Here is a 23,517-nt window from a genome sequence, read left to right on the forward strand (position 1 = left end):
ACAGTGAAATGCCGCCTGGCACTGCCTCATAGTAAAGGGCGCCAATGCGGCGGATGATTTTGTAGGGTACGAAATAGCGGCTTAAGAACTTCTCACTATGTCCTCGTCGGCGTATCGGGGTCCAAATCGAAACATGGTCGCCAGCCGCATATTCAACGTATTCTCGTCAACGTTTCTAGTGCCGGCTATCGCTGCTCTGCTGAGTTTTGATGCGCAGGCGGACGAGTAGTCGGGCTTCTTTGGCGTGCTGGAAGTTGGCGGCTACATCTAGATCCTCTTCGTCGGTGACATGCGGCAGCACGGCGCCGAAAGCTGTCGTCGAGTACCTGCCGCAAACCAGCTTTAACGGCGGGATCTGTGTTGTTTCTTACACCGCCGTCTTGTAAGGGAAGGTTACGTACGGCAGGACTGCATCCCACGTCTTTTCCTTGATGCCGACGTACAGTGATAGCATGTCTGCGGGGGTCTTGTTCAAGAGCTCCATAAGACCATTCGTATGTGCGTGGTAGGCAGTTGTCCTCCTGTGCCTTGCCTAGCTGTATTGCAGAATGTATTGGGTTAGCTGTGGTGTAAAGGCCGCTCCTTTGTCCGCGATAAGGACTTCTGGGGCACCATGTCGCAGCAGCATATTCTCGACGAACTTCACCACTTCGGCTACGCTACCTTCCGGCAGAGTTTTCGTTACATAAAAGCTGGTGAAGTAGTCTGTCGGCTCGACGATTCGCTTATTTCCGGATGTTGACGTCGGAAAGGGTCCCAACCAATCCCCCTCAATCCGCTGAAATGGTCGACAAGGGCGCTCGATCAGCAGTAGTAATCCCGCTGGACTTGTCGGTGGTGTCTTGCGTCGTTGACAATCTCGGCTTGTCTTGACGGCCAGTAACATCTTTCCTGTATCCTTGATAGCGCTCAGGAAAATCCGAGGTACCCAGCGGTCCGATCGTCATGTAGAGCGTGCAGTACTTCGACAACAAGAACGTAGTTGGCGTAGACTGGTGAGAAGTTATTTACGAGTAGGTTGTTTTGAAGAAAGGGGACGCCAAAGACTTGGAAAATTATAAGCCAATCAGCTTACTGCGCATTGCCTACAAAGCATTTACTAAGGTAATCACATATAGAATGAGGAACACATTAGACTTCTGTCAACCAAAGGACCAGGCAGGATTCCGTAAATGCTACTCAACAATAGACCATATTCACACTATCAATCAGGTGATAGAGAAATGTGCGGAATATAACCAACTCTTATATATAGCTTTCATTGATTACGAGAAACCGTTAAATTCAGTCGAAACCTCAGTACTGATGGAGGCATTACGGAATCAGGATTTAGAGAGCCGTATGTAAAAATATTGAAAGATATCTATAGCGGCTCCACAGCCACCGTAGTCCTCCATAATGAAAGCAACAAAACCCAATAAAGAAAGCCGTCAGGCAGGAAGATACGATCTCTACAATGCTATTCACAGCGAGTTTACAGGACGTATTCAGAAACCTGGATTGGGAAGAATTGGGGATAAGAGTTAATGGAGAATACCTTAGTAACTTGCGATTCGCTGATGATACTGCCTTGCTTAGTAACTCAGGGGACCAATTGCAATGCATGCTCACTGACCTGGAGAGGCAGAGCAGAAGGGTGAGTCTAAAAATTAATCTGCAGAAAACTAAAGTAATGTGTAACAGTCTCGGAAGAAAACAGCAGTTTACGATAGGTAGCGAGGCACTGGAAGTGGTAAGGGAATACATCTACTTAGGACAGGTAGTTACCGCGGACCGGCATCATGAGAAAATAATCAGAAGAATAAGAATGGGCTGGGGTGCGTTTGGCAGGTATTTTCAGATAATTAACAGCAGGTTGCCAATTTCCTTGAAGATAAAAGTGTATAACAGCTGAGTCTTACCAATACTCACGCACAGGGCAGAAACGTGGAGGCTTACGAAAAGGGTTCTACTTAAATTGAGGACGACGCCACGAGCTATGGGAAGAGGAATGATGGGTGTAACGCTAAGGGATAAAAAAAGAGCAGATTGGGTGAGGGAACAAACGTGAGTTAATGACATCTTAGTTGAAATCAAGAAAAAGAAATAGGCATCGGCAGGACATGTAGTGAGGAGGGAAGATAACCGATGGTCATTAAGGGTTACGATCTGGATTTCAAGGGAAGGGAAGCGTAGCAGGGGGCGGCAGAAAGTTAGGTGGACGGATGAGATGAAGAAGTTCGCAGGGACAACATGGCCACAATTAGTACACAACCGGTGTAGTTGGAGGAGTATGGGAGAGGCCTTTGCCCTACAGTTGGCGTTAACAGGCTGATGATGATGATGATGATGATGATGATGAGGAGGATGATGATGATGATGATTTGAAGCGAATAAGAATGCAATCCTCGGAAAAATGCCTAGGGGCAACAGCGGTGGTTTCTTCGAAGTATTTGACAAGGCTTTTTTAGCTCCGGGTCTCCTCATCGCTGTTCAGCGATGTCTTCCGGACTTATTATTCCAAGGAAAGTGTCGCGTCGTCACTGCCCCACGGCGGCGGGTCGATGGGGGCAAGTGGTAGGCACTCGTCATCAGATTGTTTTCGTCCGGACTTGTAGACTACTGTGACGTCATATTCTTTCAATCTGTCGCTCCACCACACCAGGTGTCCTGAAGGGTCTCTTAAGTTTGCTTGCCAACACAACGCGTGATGGTCGCTGACCTCTTTCAACGGCCTGCCACGTAGGAAACTGGCGACGACACTCACGGCATCGTTACACTGGCGACGAGTACCCACGGGTCGTCCCACGCCGCCGCGAGCGGCGAAACACCACCCCCCCGTTGCTGCCGTCATGCCACTGTACGGAAGGCTCGACCCGTTCGGGGGTGATGGGTCCGCCTGACCAGTTTACGAGGAAGAAGTCGACGTGTCCTTCCGGGCAAACGACACACCCGAGGCCAAACAGCGAGACATTTTCTTGGCCAGCTGCGTGACCCGCGTCTACAGTCTCCTGCTCGACCTTCTCAAGACAGCGACGCCGCATGTTAAGACGCTGGGTGAGCTGCTCGCCATGCTGCGTTCTCACTTCAACCCACAACCATCCACAACATAGGAGCGTTTCCGCTTCAACAACAGGAGAGGCCGGAAACGAGAGACCCTCGAGCAGTTCGTTGCTGCACTACGAGGGTTAGCGAGTGCCTGCGTTTTGGGGGACCAGCTGCACTCGCTGCTCCGAGACCGTTTCGTCGGCGGCGACAACAACACTGCCATGCAGACGCGACTCCTAGAGCTTCCCGACCCCTCGCTGGTCGACGCCGTGAAAGCAGCGCTGGCAATGGAAGCTGCCGCGAAGGACGCCGGCGAGATTGCCCGTGTGTCTGGCTCACCGTCGGTGGAAGCGGCGGTAAAAGAGTTTGCAAAAAGGGCACCAAACCGAAACATGCGTCTTTCCCTAGAGTTGCATTATATTCTAACTATGACGCACACTAGCAATCGAAATCATGCAAATTTGCCACCTGTGTGAGCCAGGTGTACCCGACACGTCATATGGCATTCCTACGTAAATTTTTGTCGCTTTCCACCTCATCTTGTGGAAACGAAAATGTTAATCATACAATTTTTTGAAGTCGTTGCTACGTTTCATTTCACCATGTTCCCTCCCTACTCGACAGCATTAACCCAGACCAGAAATTCTATACCTTCTTTATAACACTCTCTCTGAGCAGCACTAACACCACCTGCGCAATTGACCTAGGTCGTCAGTACAGAAATTATATTGACTACTTACTAGCAGCTAACATATGAACAAGCTGTAATTATTGTGAAACGATCCGTGATGTGGATTCTGGGCGTATTATCACCCACAAAGGGAAGAAGTACGTATTCGAGTGCGAAAGTAAAAAAAAGCAGCTCTACCTACGCGTTACTTCCTTGATCTGGCTCTCAGGAATGAATTTAATGATTTGGATCTTGTTAACCTGGTGCTAGCCGAGGGCTGGAACGATATGAAAAAGATTTGCCAAGGAAGCGGAAGGATATATTTTTAGAAAGGAAAAAAAGAAGGAAAACTTCGTTGCTCTCAGGGAAAGCAGCTAACAGAGCACAACAAACGTGGATGGCTAAAGTGAAGGGTGACGCTGCATATCCAAGAACACAAATTGCCAAGTGTCAAAAAGAAACAATATCTAGAGCGAGGAATGGTTAATAGCACATTATAAACAAGTCGAGGAAGGCAATTCGAAAGGGAGAAGAGACCTGTTCAACAAAGTTAACAAAGTTACATGTGTATTTCAACCTAAATATAATGCAGCCATTAACAAGCAAGGTAAGCATCTGACAATGTTGAAAAATATAGAGAAAAAATGAAAGCGATACACAGAAAATTTGCTTCTAAAGAAAGAGTTGGAGGAAGAGTACTGCGTAGATATTCAATATGAGCTAGAACCAACAGTTTTAGAGGACGAAATCTAATCTGCTTTGTAGCAATTACCTGAAGAGAAAGCAAGCTGACCAGATACCATCCGTCTTGATATTGTTGAGCAGACTGAAGCATAATCTACAAAAGTCTTCACGTATTTATGTTAAGAAATTTTGTGCACAGCAGATTCACCATTAGGTTGGAAGAGATGCAAGAAAATGTTCAGACTGCAAAGCAATTGCCTTATTTTCTTCAAGTAGCTAATGTAGTCCTCTAAATAACAGATAGAAAGGTACAGCCATATTTGGAAAGTGAGATTGCAATAGCACAAGTAGTTAAAAAAAGTTCACAGCAAGCAGTGTCCTGGATCCACACCGCGAACGTGAGTTACAGATGGAAACTTTAAAAGAATACCGAAACTTTTGTACTTCTGTTTCATCCACTACAGCAAAGCACTTGATCCAGTTGACCGCTCCAAGCTCGTTGTTTATCTTAGGAAAATACGAATTCTTGAAAGCAACATAACTTCACTAAGGAACCTTCACACGAGACACAAATAGCTTTTTAATATGAATGTTGCAAGCGCTGACTGGTCCGAGTTCCGAAAAGGTGTCAGGCAAGGTTTGATTCTGTCGCTAAGTTTATTTAGTTTATACGCAGAATACCTGTACTCAAAGACTGATTTGAAAGAGAGTGATGTAGAATAGAAAATTTCAGGAAATAAGCCAACAAATTTACGATATGCCGACTACGCTACTATAGCAGCAGGAAGTGCAAACGGCTTAAATATCTTCATCCTTAAGGTAAAAAAAAAAAAGCGAAACAGCTGCACCTTCTCAAAATTTTATCAGGACTAAAGTTATGCAAATAAGTAAAGAACAGCCGATTCAATGTTTTCCCGACGGCTATCTTTTAGGATCGCGAATAGAAAAGAATGGCAGCTCTATAAAAAAAATTCACGAATAATATTACTAGGAAAGAGAGCAGTCCGTGCAATCTTAAAGATTACGACAGATAGATATTTTCGAAATAAAAGAAAAAATATGTCCTCTTAACGGTACAGGTTTTCAGGTAGCGATGTGCAGGTATGAATCAAGCACCTTAGGAAAATATCAAAGAAACTTGGCTCTTTCAGCTTCGCCGCTGCTGTGGAGTGATGAAAATTTTATGGTCTGGCCGAACGAGCCAAGCTCGGTCACAAGTGAGATTGCACCTACATCGCTCTAAAATGAAAAGATCTCGAAACTAAAAAAATATTTTTGGTCATGCCACGTGAGTATGACATGAAGAAGAAGGCAAGCGGGCTCAGTTAAACGAAAATAATGACAGCTAAACTGGAAGACAAGAGGAAACGCCACAGCACGAGATGGAATACTTTAGCACACAGGAAAGCGTCTCAGTGAGCTTAGAGAATTTGTGTTAAGCGGATCTAAATGACATTCATACATTCGTGGAGTCACCAAGAGTCGACTTCGAATCGACGGGGAATCACAAGTATGTGCACCTGCTTACAATGAAGCCTTTGTTGAAGATAGTGTCTGTGTTTCTCGACTTGGTAGTTCTCGTTGTAAATACCGTTATGCAATGTGAAGGACCTCATTGTTGTTTTTCTTGCGGAAACCGTGTTATCACTGTGTAGGAAAACATCGGTAGAATAACGAATTGATACAAAAAGAGGTGAACTGCTCCAGTAGATAACGTAAGTGTCCTACGAATGATGAATAGCTTATGGTGTGTGGTAACTGTAACGTGATCAAGGCGCTTGTTCTAGCCGAGGTCGCGTGTTATGCAAGGTGTAAACTATTTATACACTGTCACTTCGACAAAAACGTGCTCTTGATGTTGTATTGATTGAACTTACGAGCTACCTTAGGAGTAATTCTCATTTGATACTATATTTTAAGGTTTAAGAGCGTTCCCATTTTTCACCATGCGATGGCTGTCTTCAAACACGTTTTCAGAGCTGTCGACTGGATACATTATTAAGTTCACTGTATAGAACGCAGCCATCGACGTATAGCTTAATTTTAGCAGGGACCTCATCAGCGATACCTTTTATGTATATGTGATGTGTGGTGCACGACGTGGTGCGGTGATCGGGACGGTCGAGAGCAGACGACGCTGAGTGCACACGCGCCGAGGTGGAAGAAGGAAAACAACGACGACGAAGAGCGTCCGGCACGAGAACGCGCGGCGCAGGAAAGACAACAAAAAAGAAAAAAGCAACCAATTAGAAAAGACCACGGGGCGTCGGACAGCCAATCCGAGAATGCCAAATCGGCCAGACCACAAGAAAAAGCGTGGTGCGCTGGCAGAAGGAGGGGACACGCAAGAGGACACGCAGAGAGACGCCGGGGAGACGCCAGGAGAGTCCCAGGAAACCACGGCAGGAGGAGGTCAACCACCGGAGCGGGCGTTGAAGACGGGCCGTCGGGTTCCGGACCCGAGCCCACCAGGACTTCACCCGACCGGGGCCTCCTGCCAACCTGTTCCTGTGCGTCGCCCGTCTACCTGAGCGTGCCGTCAGCTCCTCGAGGCCGGTGAGCTTTTGCGCCAGTGGGCAGGACGAGAACAGTCGGGCTTCGGGCCCGAGTTCTACCTCCAGCTGCCCGGCCAGAACGCCACCCCGTCTGCCGTGCCGCCTGCTGCTCGACGCCGGCGTTCGAGCTTTTGCGCCAGTGGGCGAGACGAGAACAGTCGGGCTACGGGCCCGAGTTCTACGCCAGCTGCCCGGCCAGATCGCCGACGCCGTCTACTCGCGCCACCAAGCCGCCTACTTTACCTCGCCTAGCCAGAGCTGGCGCGCTCCGGTCGCCCGGTCGGTCAGCTTACACCGCGACCTATGGTGAGACCGGCACCACTCTTTTCGCCAGCTTGTCGCCGCGTCGCCGCGTCGAGACTGTGACGCGTCCGCGCCCTCGTGGCAAGCCCGGACTCACGCACTCGTTAACCTCATGCAAGCCCTATGTGTGTTCTTCGCCGCAATGTCTTCTTGAGTGTTTATTTTAGGCATGCTTTCTATTTCTTTCTATTTGCTTTATGCCTCCTTCTAGTTTGATTAAAAGTCTTTGTGTGTGTGTTCAAACCAACGGCTTTGTCCTCAAATGGGTTTTCGGAGGCTCCGCCTAAGAGAACCAACCGAACCATTGAGCACACGAACCTTTGCCCCCATATAAGTGGGCCATCACAGTATATAAGAACAGTAGCCCAAGCTCAGAGCCCTGCACGGAACGATTACACTAAACTTTTACCCGAAACGCAATGCTGGAAAAACAAGAACGTGTTTTCACTCTGCAACGTCTGCTGAAATCCACACTATTATTTTCTAATGCCTCACTTTGCAGTTTATTTCTGCACTAGTTATCATTGTGAAACTTTATCCAAGGCTTATCGAAATCCTAAAATATTTCGTGCCTTTTATTATGTATATTTAACCGTTTCGCATAGAAGTTAATTGTCTCTGCGAATTTAGTGGTTGGGTTAAAAACGGACTCAAAATAACTGTTGTTGTGCGGCAAGAACTTTGTGCCCTTCAAGAAGTTTAGACATATGCTTATATGTTATATGTTCCAACAATTTACGAGCAGTCAAAAGTATTTAAATGGGATGGTAGTTTCTACCGCAGTGTTTCGTCCAACTTTAGTGCGGTGAGTTCAACCATCTCACTTTCCAATTTTCTGGAACTTTACGTTCCTGCAATCACTGTTTGAAATGGATGTGGAAGTACTTTGACATTATTTCTGCGTCTCTTTAAGATTGATAAGGTATGTTTTCAAGAAAATTCTTGATGAAATTGTACGCAGCTACCAAATAGTAACCTTCAAACACATGTACATATAGGCGACATGACTACAAGCAGCATGACAGATGCCGTCAAACAAACCGGGATGTTGTTGCAGTTGTAACAACAAAAAGAAAGAGATTAGAAAGGAGAACGAACAGCTAGCTTGCTTCTACATGGCAATCTCCTTTGACGTCACCCCCTTTTCCTTATGTGTCCGATTGCGCGTCGACTCTTACGTCATGGGTCGTGCGTGGTTGCCCGCCTATTTAAGGCTGTATTTAGTTTGAAGTTGTGACTAATGACGACCTCACTACGATAAACCGACCCTGTCTTTTTTCCACTAGGCAACAGCATCTCCGCTATGCCATCCCTCACTCTAGCCATGATAAGGGCTGAAAATTACCTGTTGACCATCTCAGGGAGGGGATCTATTTCCCACGAGCCTCTCCTGCATAAGCTTGGCCCCTAGACTTCAAAATTGACAAGTAATGTTCCCGCCTTTCTCCGTGGTTTGCGGCAATGTAACAACTAAATTGCCAGTGGAGCCCTTTTCAGGTCATATATAACTGCAGGACTGGGTAGGCACCTCTGTTCAAATGAACTCTTTGGCGCCGACTTGAAACGCTGGGTATGAGCCGCTCGGTCCGTGCTGGTCTTCAGTGAACCTACTTGCTGCCAACTAGGGCCATTCAGTATGTGTGAGTAAGTATTTGATGCTTTTCAATGAATGTATTTGACGCCAACTTGGGTAACTACGTATGTTGGCATCAAAGAGGTTCATTGAAGCCTAGCAAGGACAAAGTGGCACTACCCAGTGCTTAAAGTCGGCTTCAAAGTTTGAACAGCGGTAGCTACCCGGTTTCGCGTCTTACACTGACGTCGTTGCGTCGGCGTCATGTCGTGCCATGATACCGTGAAAGAGTTTCCTTTAAGAGCTGCACACGTGTACACATTGTCTCATACCTAGTCACCCAAGTTGGGCTGCGGTTGGTTTAGGATCCTGTTACATCCACACAGCAGCCCAATAGCACTAACTGTTCGACCACGGACTACCCACTGACTCAGGTTCGCTTGAAAAAGCTAAAAAGACAATTAGAGACACCAAGATACCAACATAAATAGATAACCCTCGCAAAGACCGCGTCGTTTTTACTTTCTTATTATTGTCCGTATCTTGTTTTCTGATGTTATGAACCCCAGAATGAATTGAATCCTAACCAACTGGCCCAACTTGCCGTCTTGACGAAGTAACTGAAGATTGCTAAAGCATCAAAAAAGTACGATGGGACGCAACGTCATATAGCTAAAGCCATAGAACATCAGCACAGTACGTATTCTGGTCGCTGTAGGTAATAGTGCCTTGCACCGCCGCACTTATTCGGCTGAGTACGTTTTACCGAAAAGACCAAAGATGACGCAACAAAGCGTAGCTGACGTAGTCGTGTGTTGCAACAACGACTATACATGTATACGCTAGAATTAAGGGCCAAATGTACAAAATAAACTGGGACAAATGGTGATGAGACTGGTTGTCCATGCAACTAAACAAGAGCGCGTCAACTAAAACCTTCCGGGAACTAATCATATTGGTAAGTGTCCGCCGATGACAGTGCTACACCTTGGTTTTATTTTTGGAGGTATTGAACAATGTCTAAATAAAAGAATTGCGGCAGAACCCATCTCACTCTAATTCTCGGAAGTAATGCGCTGGTAGTGAATCAATATAGTTACGCAAGGCATTGGTATCATGGAATCGAGTTACGTATAAAGCGCGTACTTAAGCGGGACTTCTCTTTCGCGCTTCCCTAAGAACACTCGGCGCCATCTAACGCTGCCGCCGCGAAGCTTGCTTGTGCGCTCCGAAATACACGACACGGTGGTTCGTACGGACGCTGAGAAACGCATCATTCGGAAACAGGCTCCTCTCCCGCGCATATTGTATTAGACGAGTTGCGCCATCTAGTGGCACTGGCAATAAGTCCGCGCGCGGCCTCTTACACGAGCAGCATCGCGAGCCGGTGCGTGCGAACGCTGGGAGTTGTTCCCTCGATTGCTACATATACAGTGGCACAATAGTAAGTGACCCCAGATGGCGACAAGTTTGTTGAAGAGTGGCACATACATTTGTGGCGTGGCTGGCTAAAGCGTTGGAGTGACAGGCGTTCATGAAAAGCAGCAGATACCTATTGCAGTTGTGGCGCAGGCTCCTAATGCATCGGGTGCTGTCCTTGAGGAACCCCTGTTATGTTGGTTAGATTCCGTGCAGCATGGGAGCAATTCGCCGTCATTGTGAGCGACATATTTCCAATTGTACACACTGATTTGTACGAGCGGGCATCAAAGACTTTCACTGAACAGCAGCACACACCTACTGATACATACTCAGCGATCTCAGTTTGTATCAAAGAGCACTATCAAAGAGGGTATCAAAATGAGGACCAGCACAGATCGATTGCCACGTACCAGTGCTTCCAGTCACTGTAAAGTGGTTTCATTGAACAGCGGTACCTGCCCAGTCCAGCATCATACAGTGACCCATGTCGGCGTGAAAAAGGTTTGTGAAAGAGGTCGCGAAAGAGGAAACCGAAACTACCTCTGGTCGACCTCCCTGCCTTACTTTGCATCTATTCTCACTCTGTAAAGTATTAGCGCGCAAGCACAGACATTTGTTGCACGCTAGCAATGTATTCATTTCTTCTTACGCAAAGACACGACTTCATATGTGATGTGGGGTATAGTTGCTTCTTTGTTGAAGGCATGAACGAGTGGGCAGCGTGAACGCTTCGCCTGTTTGAAATATCCATGCATGAGAACAGGCGTTCGCGCCGCCAACGTAACGTAATCATATTGTGATGTAGGCAAGATGTAGGCCAATAATATATATACAAAATATTTACAAAGAAAGCGACAGAAAGAGAATATGTCTGATCCGGACCACTTTCGACCGATCTCATCGTCGTGTTCATCGCTCAGCCAAACCTTGCGTTCATCCATACATCATTCGATCCCTGACATCACCCTCCGGTGGCGGATGCACCGTCCTGGCGCTTCTTACGAAGGTGAAGAGCTAGAAAGCCAATATGTCTTCAGCTGGGAAACGTGACGAACATCAGTTGGTAACGAGGAGGTGGAAAATGCAGGGCCCAGAAGTATACCCTGGTAATTTACGTCACCGAGTTGACGCAGCACCTTGTAGGGCCCGGTGTAACGTAGGAGCAGCTTCTCTGATAAGGCAAAGCAGCGGCATGGCGACCATTGTAGGACCAGAGAGCGAGGTGTGAGGTGCACACTTCTACGTTGGCTGTCATAACGGGATTCTCGGATGTCTTCCGAAGCACACAGTTGGTCGTGGGCAGGTTGACAAGCTGCGCGGGCTCGACCAACGCCGTTACTGGCGTATTCAGCAGGCTTAATGGTAACGTTGTATCCCAGTCACTGTGATCAGGTGAAATATACATAGCCAGAATCTCAGCGTTCTTCGGTTCAGGCGCTCGGTCAGTCCATTCGACTGTCATGAAAAGCGGTGGTGAGCCTATGTTCAGCGGAGCAGGCGCGAAGGATGTCATCTACCACGCGTGAGAGGAAGTACCTTCCGCGATCGGTGAGGAGCTGCTGAGGAGCGTTATGATGTGAAATGTCGTCGCTGAGGAGAAAAGATGGAAGTGGGAAAGGGCCTAAAAGGTGAAGGTACACGCGGAAGAATGGCTCTGCGCGGATATCAATATGATAGAGCTTGCCTAAAAGCAGCGCTGAAGGGCACTCGCGGCGCTGGTAGCATTCACAAGAAGTGCGCAGCGATGCACAGAACGGTACATGCCAAGCCGTGAAAACCGACGCCGTGTTTGGGTGTATGTACGCGAGACAACGAGATGACCGGCAGTTGGTACGTCATGAAGGTGGTGAAGAACGCTGGAGCGCAGATAGCGAGGTAGGACAAGCAGAAGCTCTGGAGCATCTGACGTGAGACTACGATGATACAGAACGTTGTCGTGTAGCTCAAACAGGCGAACAGAATGGTCTGGTGATGTAGAGATTAGACAGCCAATGATAAGCCGTAAAGACGAGTCTCGTGGCTGTACGAAGGGGATATCATCCAGATCAAGGTTGTACAGTACGCAGGAGTCAGTGTCAATGAGGTCGGGAGCATCGACTGGGTGGTGTGACAAGCAATCTGCGTCTTGGTGCAATTAACCGGATTTGTAATGCACAACAAACGAGTATTCTTGGCACCGTAGTGCGCAGCAGCCGAGACGTCCAGCCGGATCCTTGAGCGAGGAAACCCAACAGAGGGCATTATGGTCTGTAATCGCAGAAAAAATTTGGCCAAACAAATAAGCTCTAAATAACTCTAAAACAAATAAGCTCTAAAGCCAATATCTTGTGTTCAGTGATGCAAAAGTACCGTTCGGACGATGAAAGAAGGCGGCTGGCATACGCGATGACACGATTCTTGCCGTGCCTGTTTATGACAACGGTGCGCAGGCAATGGTGCGAAGTTCTGTAGCGGATGAGGGGTAAAAATGAGCCAGTATTGAGGTGTAGCCAGCAGACGGATGATGGCAGAGAGCGAAGCTGCTTGTTCGCGTCTCCACATGAAAGGAACGCCTTTGATCGAGAGGTCAGTGAGAGAGCACGCAATATCCGCGAAGTTTCGGGCAAAGCGACGCAAGTAGGAACATAATCCTACGAAACTCCGGGCGTCTTTGCCTGAACACAAGAGGGGAAATTCCTACACTGCTAGCACCTTGTCGGGGTCCCGAACACCGGCAACATTGACAAGGTGACCGACCATAGTTAACTGGCGCCGCCCGAAACGGCACTTGGCAGAGTTCAACTGAAGATTGGCTCGACCGAAGACGGCAAGAACGGCCGATAAACAGTTGAAGTGGCTGTCGAACGTAAGCGAATAGACAATCACATAGTCTAAATAGCATAAACTGATGGACCACTTATTTCCCCGCATAAGACAGTCCATCATACGTTCGAAAGTTGCTGAGGCATTACGCAGTCCAAACGGCATGACCTTGAATTGGTACAGGCCATCGGTATAATAAATGAAGTTTTTTCGCAGTTCATAGGGTCGACTGAAATCTGCCAATAGCAGGACCGAAGGTCTACGGGCGAAAAATATTGGGTTCTGTGAAGGCACTCGAGGGCATCATCGATGGGAGGCAATGTATAGACGTCTTTATTGGTTACTTTGTTCAAACTTCAATAATCAATGCAGAAACTCCAGCTGTCCTTCATTTTCACGAGAACGACAGAGGAGGTGCACGGGCTAAACGAAGGTTCGATTACGTCTCTTGTAATTATATTGTCGACCCCTTTCTGGAGTTTTCCTTATATCCGCTTCAGTCACGGCGTACACGTTTGTGGACGCGACTTACTTTTCCCATTACTGTGCCGTGGTTGCAAGGAATAGACAACGAACGTCGAACATTCAGTAAATTGAACATTCCTAAAGTACACCCACTTCACTTCTGAGAGACATTTATCGCTTTAGACGACTGCTTTAGTGAAGGTACTATCATGTTTGACGGACGTTTGAAGTAGGGTGTTTCGGTAGTAATTTCTAAATATGTTTTTCCCTTGTTCCAATGCTTGTGCCGAATAATTACCCTGTGCATGTACCTCGAGCGGGTGATTTAATATTTTTAATGAAGAGACGTACCATTACTGGCTGCACAATACATGAATATATAATTACTATGTAATTATCGTAGCTCTCTATGAAATGCACAATCATTCTCGTTCCGCCTTGACTTGCTTTCTATGGAGCCTCCAGCACCTTGGCATAATATTATGTAAATTTTACACATTTATAGACAGTCGAACATAATCCATGACTGAAGGGGATATGCACGGGCAAGGCTAAAAGGGACGACGGGCGGCGAGTCTGCGGTGAGCGAGATGACGAGCGACGGCTTGGAGGCGAGCGTTACTGGTGACCAGGTGGCGACGCGGATCGACTATTCATCCTTGTAGGATCATTGGCATTGCGATATTATGACTGGGTTGAAGGGGGGCCCGGTTGCTGTCCGGACGGAGGTACGGGGTAGACGGCTTTCGAGGCAGCGGGGACCATCCGGTGCCGCAGTAACGGGCGACGTGGCCGATACGGTGACAAGTAAAGCATATCGGTAGCTCGTCAGGGGTTCTCCAGAAAGCATGATCGCGGGAACACGCGGCGAATCGCTGTTCTCGATAGTATGAGGGCGGTCGCGATAAAGTTTGTGTTAGGCTTGCCACTGTGCACACAGAGTGGATGCCCATGTTGCGAGCTGCTGCCGGACAATGGCTTGGACGAATGAAGCAGTAATCGAGCTCCTCACCTACGTGAACTTGGGCAGGGGTCATGGCCTCAAGTTCGCGGGGAATAAACCGTGTCAGCTGGCCGGGTGGAACTGACGGCTGTGCTGCCGCGTTGTCTCAGCAAGAGGACGTTGCCACCATGTTGGGCAGATGGGCAAACGCATGGCCAATGCACCAGCTTTTAGCCTGCTGAAATAATTAAGCGCCACCACTCTTTGTAACCGCGTCGACTGTAGATAAATTTTTGCACATTAAAAGGATGAAGCCATCGTCGGCGATCCCTTTCAAGATATGCCCAATCTTGTCGTCCTCCGGCATCTGGCCATCGGCCTGTCGACATATCGATGAGATGTTTTCAATGTACGCGTGGTCTCTTCACGTGATGCGATCATCTTTTTATTTCTAGTTTATCTTCTGGCCAACCGGCTTCCCAAGCAAGTCTCGTAGTTTTTCTTTGCGGGTGTCCGAGCTCCCAAACTCCCCTTCGTGCTTATCGAACCATAGTTTTGCAGTGCCTTTGAGGTAGAAAATAATAATTTACAACATCAGGATAGGGTCCCATCGGTTGTTAGCATTCACGCATTCGTACTAAGCCAACAAGTCTTCAACGTCCGCTTCACCGGAACCGCAGAAAGTGCCAGAATCCCGGGGTTGCACAAGCACGACGGTTGAAGTGGCGGGCGCTGATGCTTGCGCCGCGCCTTCCCCTATTGCAGACAGATATCCAACAAGACAGTTTCTGCCGAGTTCCGTTCCAAGGCATGACGTGTCCATCACTGCCACCAAATTTTAATGGAGGCGAGATGTAGGCAAAAGATATAGTTACAAAATATTTACAAAGAAAGCTAGGGCAAGATAAGATGTCTGATCCAGCCCACGTACAAGGGACCTCATCGTTGTCTTCATCTCTCTGCCAAACCTCCTGTTCATTCATGTATCGATCGGTCTCCAGCAATATTTTTGAATTTCCCCTTCTTTGTATACTTCGAAAAAGAAAGCTATATTATGTGTGACCGTCATAACTTTAATACTTTTCTCATATTAATCCTGAATATTAAGGAAAGTATTGGCTGGTTAACGAGCTACTGCAACGCGAAAACCACACAGGGACAACCAATAACCTCCGCCGCGTCGTTCGTGCTGTGAACTATAAAATTTACAAACTCTTAAGCAACATGTTCACATTTACGTGCTGAAACGCTATATACCAAAATATTACCAGTGGCTCTAAATTACATCTAATATACCACAGATTAATTTCTACGACATAATAAAAGCAACATTCTCTTCTCACCTGTATATTCCCTTGCATATTCCGTGCTCTGGCGCTCAAGAAGTAAAATATATGTCCCGGAATACGTGCCTAAATTTAGAAATATCTGCTTCGAGCTTCTACGTCAACACAGCTATCTGTTTTCAGTTAACATGTGGGCCGTTTCTTTCCACAATGATCACATTGACTACTGTAGATTCGCATTGCTTAGAAAAAAGGGCCACTCAACCACATAGGCGCCATCACGAGGACAATAGACCATTGTTTTCTTTCAACCAAAAGTAAAAAAAAATGGCTTCGCAATTCATGCAGTATAGCTGCTACGAGTTTTCTTCTTTTTTTTTTCTACAGGAGTGCCTTCTACATAAAATAACGGTTACTTTAGGCTGATGATGATCAGAATTTAGTGGCATCCCTGTCGAATTAGGGCGGCGACAAATGGTCCGCTAACCTGTTAAGGTTAATAAGGTATGTTGAATACGCTTTTAATTCTGCCATATTTATATACCTCTCCTTAATTTTCATTGGCCTCCTCGAAACTTTTCTATCTAGATTGTGCCGCTACATGCACTCCTAGCTGATCATGTAGAATCAAAATTTTCCCTGTTTTTTCCTTCACCAATATTCTAAACATATGTTGCCTGTCTCGACTGCTGACTTTAAACGGACAGACGTACGGGCTTGCAGATCAATGGATGGATGGATGGATGGATGGATGGATGGATGGATGGATAGATGGATGGATGGATGGATGGATGGATGGATGGATGGATGGATGGATGGATGGATGGATGGATGGATGGATGGACGGATGGACGGACGGACGGACGGACGGACGGGCGGACGGACGGACGGACGGATGGACGGACGGACGGGCTGACGGACGGATGGACGGACGGATGCATGCATGCATGCATGCATGCTATGAGTGTCACTTCTGAACCGAGGTAGTTGGTTACGCAACCAAGCTCTTGTTCTTGTTTTGGCTATTCGATTACATATCTATTTTTTTAATTAAAAAATAAATATACACAAGGAGCTCCCAGTATCAAGCTTTGTGGAACACTGCTCGTAACTATGTTTTTGTACCCTTCCGTTGTTCGTGGTACGCATACTTTACGATTACGAATTTTCAATCGCCTTTTAGTAATCTGTATTGCGGAAATGTTTACTTTCTTCCTGCTATCTCTGAGCCAAAAGGCTTCAAGAAGGCTAGTGGAAAATAAACCGCCAGATGGGCGTATACGTTCACATTGTAATAAAACATGTTCTGTCGTTTCCGTAGCCTTACCGCATCAAGTCTATGCTTCTTCTTCCTTTGTGTACCCCGCGTGTACCTCGTGGCATCCTGATTTCGCTTTGAAGCTTAAACAGCTTCCCTTTGAGTTACCAATAAATATTTATTTCCTCATTTAAAGTTTATCTCTTAGGCAGTCACTCATAGCAGGTTTTTTTCCCATTGCCGCCACCCACAAAATTGCATTAGCCTTTGTGCCTTTGCATTTCGGTTCATTGTTCTCATTTGTTTACGATACCAGTCGAATAGTTAATGGGAAGCTTAGGAGTTCTTTTCCTCCACGGTCAATCAGTATCCTTCCTGTAAAAATACATGAACACTCTCGAAACCCATTCAGCTGCTTTCATTATACTCAGCCTTTCTTCTGAATTTGTTTCACTTTGACCTTCCTTCATTTCAACACTTGTCCCTCCCATATCTGCATGTTATCTTGATATCTATTATTTACCGTGAACGCCAAATTTGAGGCGTCGCATAGACCTATGGTTGCCATGGAGTCCCAATGTTACCCATGATTTTAAGCTAACAATCGCATTTCCAAGTGTAATGATGGAACCACTACACCTTTCTACGTAACCTGTGCAAAGCGTACCTACTGTTTCCCCTTAGCGCGCCGTGTTCCTGTCTGCCAGCATTTTTCTTCCATTTGTGTTGTTGTTCGTGCTCTCTGTTAAAATATAAATATTACAGCGACGTTGTATACATCTACTTTCCAAGGTAATTTTCGTGTTTGCGTGTGCCAATTCCGGAGATAATGCAATACCGGCCCGATCCGCGGAGGAGTTCAAAGAGACGTTAAGCACTCCCCATACATGGGCCGATCCCGAGGATTGTGCAATGCCGGGCTGACCCGCGGCGGAGGTGAAGCAGGCGTTAGCAATCCGCATACGTGGTTCCATCCCGAAGATAGTGCAATGCCGGGCCGCCCCGTGGCGAAAGTGAAGCAGGCGTTAAGCACTCCCCATACATGGGCCGATCCCGAAGATAGTGCAATGCCGGGCCGATCCGCGGCGGAGGTGAAGCAGTGTGTTCAATGGGGCTGGTTTGTTCATCTTTAGAATAAAAACAGGAACAGCACAACACAGGAGTTTACTCGCTCAACATTGCTTACTCGCTCGTCCTGTGTTGCGCTGTTCCTGTTTTTATTCTGGAGCTGAAGCAGGCGTTAGCAATCCCCATACGTGCGCCGATACAAATATAGTGCAATGTCGAGGCGCCCCGCGGTGAAAGTGAAGCAGGCGTTACACACACCCCATACGTGGGTCGATCCCGAAGAGGGTGGAATGCCGGGCCGCCCCGTGGCGAAAGTGAAGCAGGCGTTAAGCACTCCCTATACGTGGACCGATCCCGAAGACAGTGCAATGCCGGGCCGCCCCGCGGTGAAAGTGCAGCAGGCGTTAAGCACTCCCCATACGTGGGCCGATCCCGAAGGTAGGGCAATGCCGGGCCGCCCCGTGACGAAAGTGAAGCAGGCGTTAAGCACTCCCTATACGTGGGCCGATCCCGAACACAGTGCAATGCCGGGCCACCCCGCGGCGGAGGTGCAGTTCGGCATTAAGGGCCCAACACACACTATTGCGCTGGTCATCCTTCTTTACAGAGTGGAAGGGAATGAGTTTTCTTTTGCCTTCGGTTATAATACACCAATTTATTTCTATTTGTAAACCCAAGGTAATTCCTTGTCCTGTACTGACACTGCCTGTTTATATTTTCATTGAGTGCCATAAAACCTGATCTTGAACTCCAAACTTAAATCTTAAATTCTCATCCTCCTGCCAACAGATATTATCCAGAGGTCACATATCCCATATCCACAAGCCACGCAATGTCATCCGTGTAAAACGAACCCGGAGGCTGACGGTCTGCTAACGTGCCTGCCTGTTTGTATTAACAATTAAACACGATATTGACTCATTCTAGCTCCCTTTTTATCTTTACCATGTACAACAGCGGCGATAAAGGTCATCCCTGTCTCAGTCCTCTGGTGATATCAACATTGTCCTGGCTCCTCATCCCATCCCATTCAACGCAAATGGCTGTTTCTTGGTAAATATCCATGAAAAGATGCATGCAGTCGTTGCCTAAGCCTGTCACTTCCAAAATGTCACAGAGAATATTGTGGTCAACGTTGTCATGTTTAAACAAGCTATATCTCAGTACACTAAGTATGAACAAATAAGTTGTCTAGACGCCTACCTATTCTGAAGTCATTATGATGGTCTCCCAGTATGCCAGTATATTTTGTCCATGCTTGCAGCCTTAATTTAACCACTTGCATTGGTATCTAGTATGTTACCGATGTAAGGGTCAATGATCTGTATGAGTGAATAGCGTTTATAAGTTAACTTTAGGCTACATTGTAGCTAAAGCAATGAATCTAAGTAATCGGTAAATTAAAATTATTTAAATTATAGGGTTTTACGTGCCAAAACCACTTTCTCATTATGAGGCACGCGATAGTTCAGGACTCCGGAAATTTTGACCACCTGCTGTTCTGTAACATACTCCTAAATCTATGTACATGGGTGTATTCAGATTTCGCCCCCATTCTGCTCCTGCATGCTTCTTTGGAGGCACTCCCTATATGACCACTGCAGTTAGGTCGTGGGCCGATCCCGAAGGTAGGGCAATGCCGGGCCGCCCCGTGACGAAAGTGAAGCAGGCGTTAAGCACTCCCTATACGTGGGCCGATCCCGAAGACAGTGCAATGCCGGGCCACCCCGCGGCGGAGGTGCAGTTCGGCATTAAGTGTCCACAGTGCATGCAACAGCCTATTTGGTATACATCTGCGTCGTCAAAGTTAAGTACCTAATCAGAGAACCCAATGTGCTTGTAGACTTTCTATTAAGTTAAAAAGTTGCCTGCCAGACTTGAGATGTTACTTGTGCCTTGTGTTTTCCTCACCCTTTCTATTCCGTTATTTTCTCCTGACTCTTCACAAAAATTCCACCCTTATTGTCTTGCTGTGGCGATACCGGCCATTTTGTGACAGCCAGTAATGATGTGTAATGATAGGGCAACCATACCTCATGCAAAAGTTTTTGCAACACGAGCTAAAAATTGCAAGAAATTTTACGTTATTTCAGCGTAATATGATAAAGCTAATCTGTGCGCCACTTTTTTCACTTTATTATTGCTAAGGAGGTGAGAACTACGTAGGCCTACACGCCGCAGGTTTTTCTATTTGTAGCACATTGTGTCTGTACACGATCGTACTGTTTGTCTGATATGCGTGCTTAGTGACTGCTGTGGACGAAAGCTTCGGTGAACTGTACAGCTACAATCATTTCAGGCAAACTGTAGTTGCATTTAGCTTCTCATTACTTACATGAAAAGGGTTCGATGTGTGTCCCTTTCTCTTGTCAAGCGACTCATCTTATTTTGGTACTTTTTGCTACAGATACAGGAGAAGGTCTCATTTCTCCATCTTTTTTATTTTCCTATAGCCTATTTTATTTTTATAGCCTATTATCACTTCAAATGCATTCTCCTTGTTTGTGGTAGATTTACTGTATATGTGTTCTTATTCATTATCCGGACATGTGTAACATTACTCGATTGTGTTGTTCTGCTTGTGCAACAATTTAGTCCCACAATGCCAATAATTCGTTTTCTTATGGCTTGCTGTCTTCAAGATATATATCTTCGTGTATAATCTTGTGTATGCTGTCTTGCTTATTGTTCTGCACGAATAAAATATTGTGCAGGTATTTCATGTGTGTATGCACCTTCATTGCACTGAACTAAATTCCAGAACGCCTTTGAACCATATTTCACACAATAAAGCTGTACTGCCTCATTATCACTTGCTGCAATTGTTGTAGTGTTGAAATTGTGTGCGTAAAGACACGCGCAGTTTCGTGCGCTGGTCGTTGCAAAATATGAACAGCGACGCAAACGACTGCATGAAACTACCCGATGCATCGAACGTAAGAAAAGCGAAACTGAAATCGAAGCCTCCGAGATTCGGCAGAGTGCGGCGGCCATCTTGGAGACTGGTGCATTTCGCCGATTCCGCTAGGCGCGCCAAGAGCCAAAGTTGGTAGCAGGCGCTTATGGGAGTGTCCACTCTTTACGTTTAATATGTCACTCTATGGAGCCACCTTCAGTTCATCCGCCAGCAGCGTCAGCGGCGTCCGTCAGTCGCTGCCATCACTTCGCCGCGCAACGTTCCTACGCGCCTACGCACTGCCTCCGGCGATCTCCCGATGAGCGAGGCAGTTGCGCCAAGCTACGCTCCGTTTGCGGCGGCTGGTGCAAACTTTTCCGCACAAGACGGATTGTCCGAGGCTGACAGACGGTTTATATTATAATATAATCCGTCTGCCTATATAAATACTTTATTCTCAGTCAGTTCTTTCTGAAATATGAGTGAGGCAACCAGTAAAAGTACTTCGTCTGCCGCTGCTCCTAAACGAGCTGCCCGAGCAGAGGCCCAGAGCGAAAGTTGTCTGTAACTGTATGTGCATGTCTTGCTAGAACTTTTACCTCAATATATCGAAAAGCCGGAACAGCTGAGGAGCTGCGCTCAAATTCCACATTAGAAAGTAGCGTAATCGTCGGAAATATATTTAATAAGTATGTTCTTTCCGCTTTGCGGAATTCTTCATTCCTCCTATATCACGATGAAATCAACATCTTTAAGGAAATTAATACTGCAGTTGGTTACTTTTGCCTCCTGCTGTCTGACTGCGTCCTTTTTCTAAATGGTGCACAGATGTTAACCTCACCCTGAAATCCCTCTGCACATTTTTTTGTCTGTATGCGTGGGCTAACACTGAGACCTTATTATCATTATTATTATTATTATTATTATTATTATTATTATTATTATTATTATTATTATTATTATTATTATTATTATTATTACAAATTTTTGCATCAACTGCAGCCCTGAAGACAACTTCATCTACAGGCTGAGCACCATACAACATCTGGCCACTACACGTAACACCTTGAATCTACGAATACCTTTCTACCCTCTTGCCGGCAGTTTAAGACAAAATACGAACCGTCTTCGTCTGTTCACATATCCGTTGACAATGAAGCTTTCTGGCACATGAATGACATATGAATGTGGCTGCCTCTTCAAGTCATATGTGGGGTGCCTCATGACGATATGCTGCGTTCTTCACATAAGTCATCTCACCTTCACACTGCCATATGATGTGGACATTTCTTTATAAATATGCTGGCGGCGTTCTTACTAGGGCCCATTAATTGTACGCCAATTCATTTTCTTGCTCTTTTTCGTAATTGTAAATACAAAAACATGGTTGTGCACTGACACACAATGACTACATTTTTTCCAACTTATATACTGTCTTCAGTGACTGAGACTGTAGTGGAGCCCCTCCCGAAAAGACACGCGACGGTGTATTCACTGGTGTTTTGAGTACGAATATTCAATCCATCCAGGAATCTAAATGGGTTCACATCCGCCTAGATCATACCGAGCGATTGCTCACTGGATCCTTTTATGTATCAAAGAATGGGTCTCCTATAATCTCTCATGAATTCATCGCATCAATTGAATGCGTACTATGCTCCCACGAGGAATGCAGCCTACTGGTCCTGGTCAATTTTACCACACCAGGCATTGATTGGCGCACGCTTCTACCTTCTCACAGTAACCATTATGCTGTGAAAAAAATGCAGTTTATTGTTAACATTTCTAGCCTTTAGTACAATTCAGCTGTATAGCTCGATCACTAATTGTTGTACTAACGTCTTATACTCTTGCCTAACAAATTCACAGAATTTACAGGTGTCCCATTCTGACATTCCTCTTGTGCTTCCTGGCAAGTTTTATTTACCACTAGAAATAGCCGCCTTTGTGTCCGCGCTTAGGCACCGCACCTCCTCCGCTATTACCAAATACCCTCGCTTTGTTTTAAACAGCGGTGACTACGTTGGTCTACACGAATTCTTTTCCAACGTCAATTGGTGTCGGCTTACTGGCATAGTCAACGCTCAAGGAGTCTCTCGTCGACGACATGCCGAAATATACCCCCCAGGGTGTACCCAAATGCTCAGAATATCCTCAATATTTCTAGTTTGAATTGCTTCAAAATTTATAGGTCACACGCACAGAAATGCCAAACGTTTAGTAGGTAATGATTGTTGGTAGCAATTTCGTCTTTTTCGAGCTACTGGCCAATCTTTCAACAAGCTAGATCATGATTGGTATATAGCCTTCCTGGAATGGAGTGCCACTCAAAGGCCGGCTGATATCTGGAAATGTATGCGCAATTGCTCTAATAAATGCGAAGAGTCTTTTCGCCTGCTTCACTCAAATGCTCTAGAACTCTCAGTGGTTGCTGACTGTTTGCTGGCATATTTTCTTTAATATGTATCTTCTCATTTCAACAATGATACTTATCACTAGGAGACTTCAGTTACGATACATAGTACAGCTCGACGAGAAGCTCATCCATGAATGCATCCGACGTAT

The 23,517-nt window shown here is 46.3% G+C and overlaps 1 protein-coding gene across 11 annotated transcripts in view; it reads right to left on the reverse strand.

Annotated features, from left to right (window-relative positions):
- LOC126526313 (uncharacterized) overlaps nt 1-16,385 on the reverse strand; it is a 253,101-nt gene extending 236,716 nt beyond the window's left edge. For 3 of the 11 annotated variants that reach the window (XR_011896005.1, XR_011896004.1, XR_011896003.1), the window contains exon 1: nt 15,788-15,989. The gene's annotated coding sequence lies outside the window, so the exon portion shown is untranslated. Of the gene's footprint in view, nt 1-15,787 lie in introns of all 11 variants that reach the window. The other 8 variants (XR_011896009.1, XR_011896007.1, XR_011896008.1 and 5 more) reach the window with 8 other exon arrangements.
- Between the last annotated feature and the right edge of the window lie 7,132 nt (nt 16,386-23,517).

Source organism: Dermacentor andersoni, chromosome 8, assembly GCF_023375885.2.
Source record: "Dermacentor andersoni chromosome 8, qqDerAnde1_hic_scaffold, whole genome shotgun sequence".
NCBI classification, from domain to species: domain Eukaryota; kingdom Metazoa; phylum Arthropoda; class Arachnida; order Ixodida; family Ixodidae; genus Dermacentor; species Dermacentor andersoni.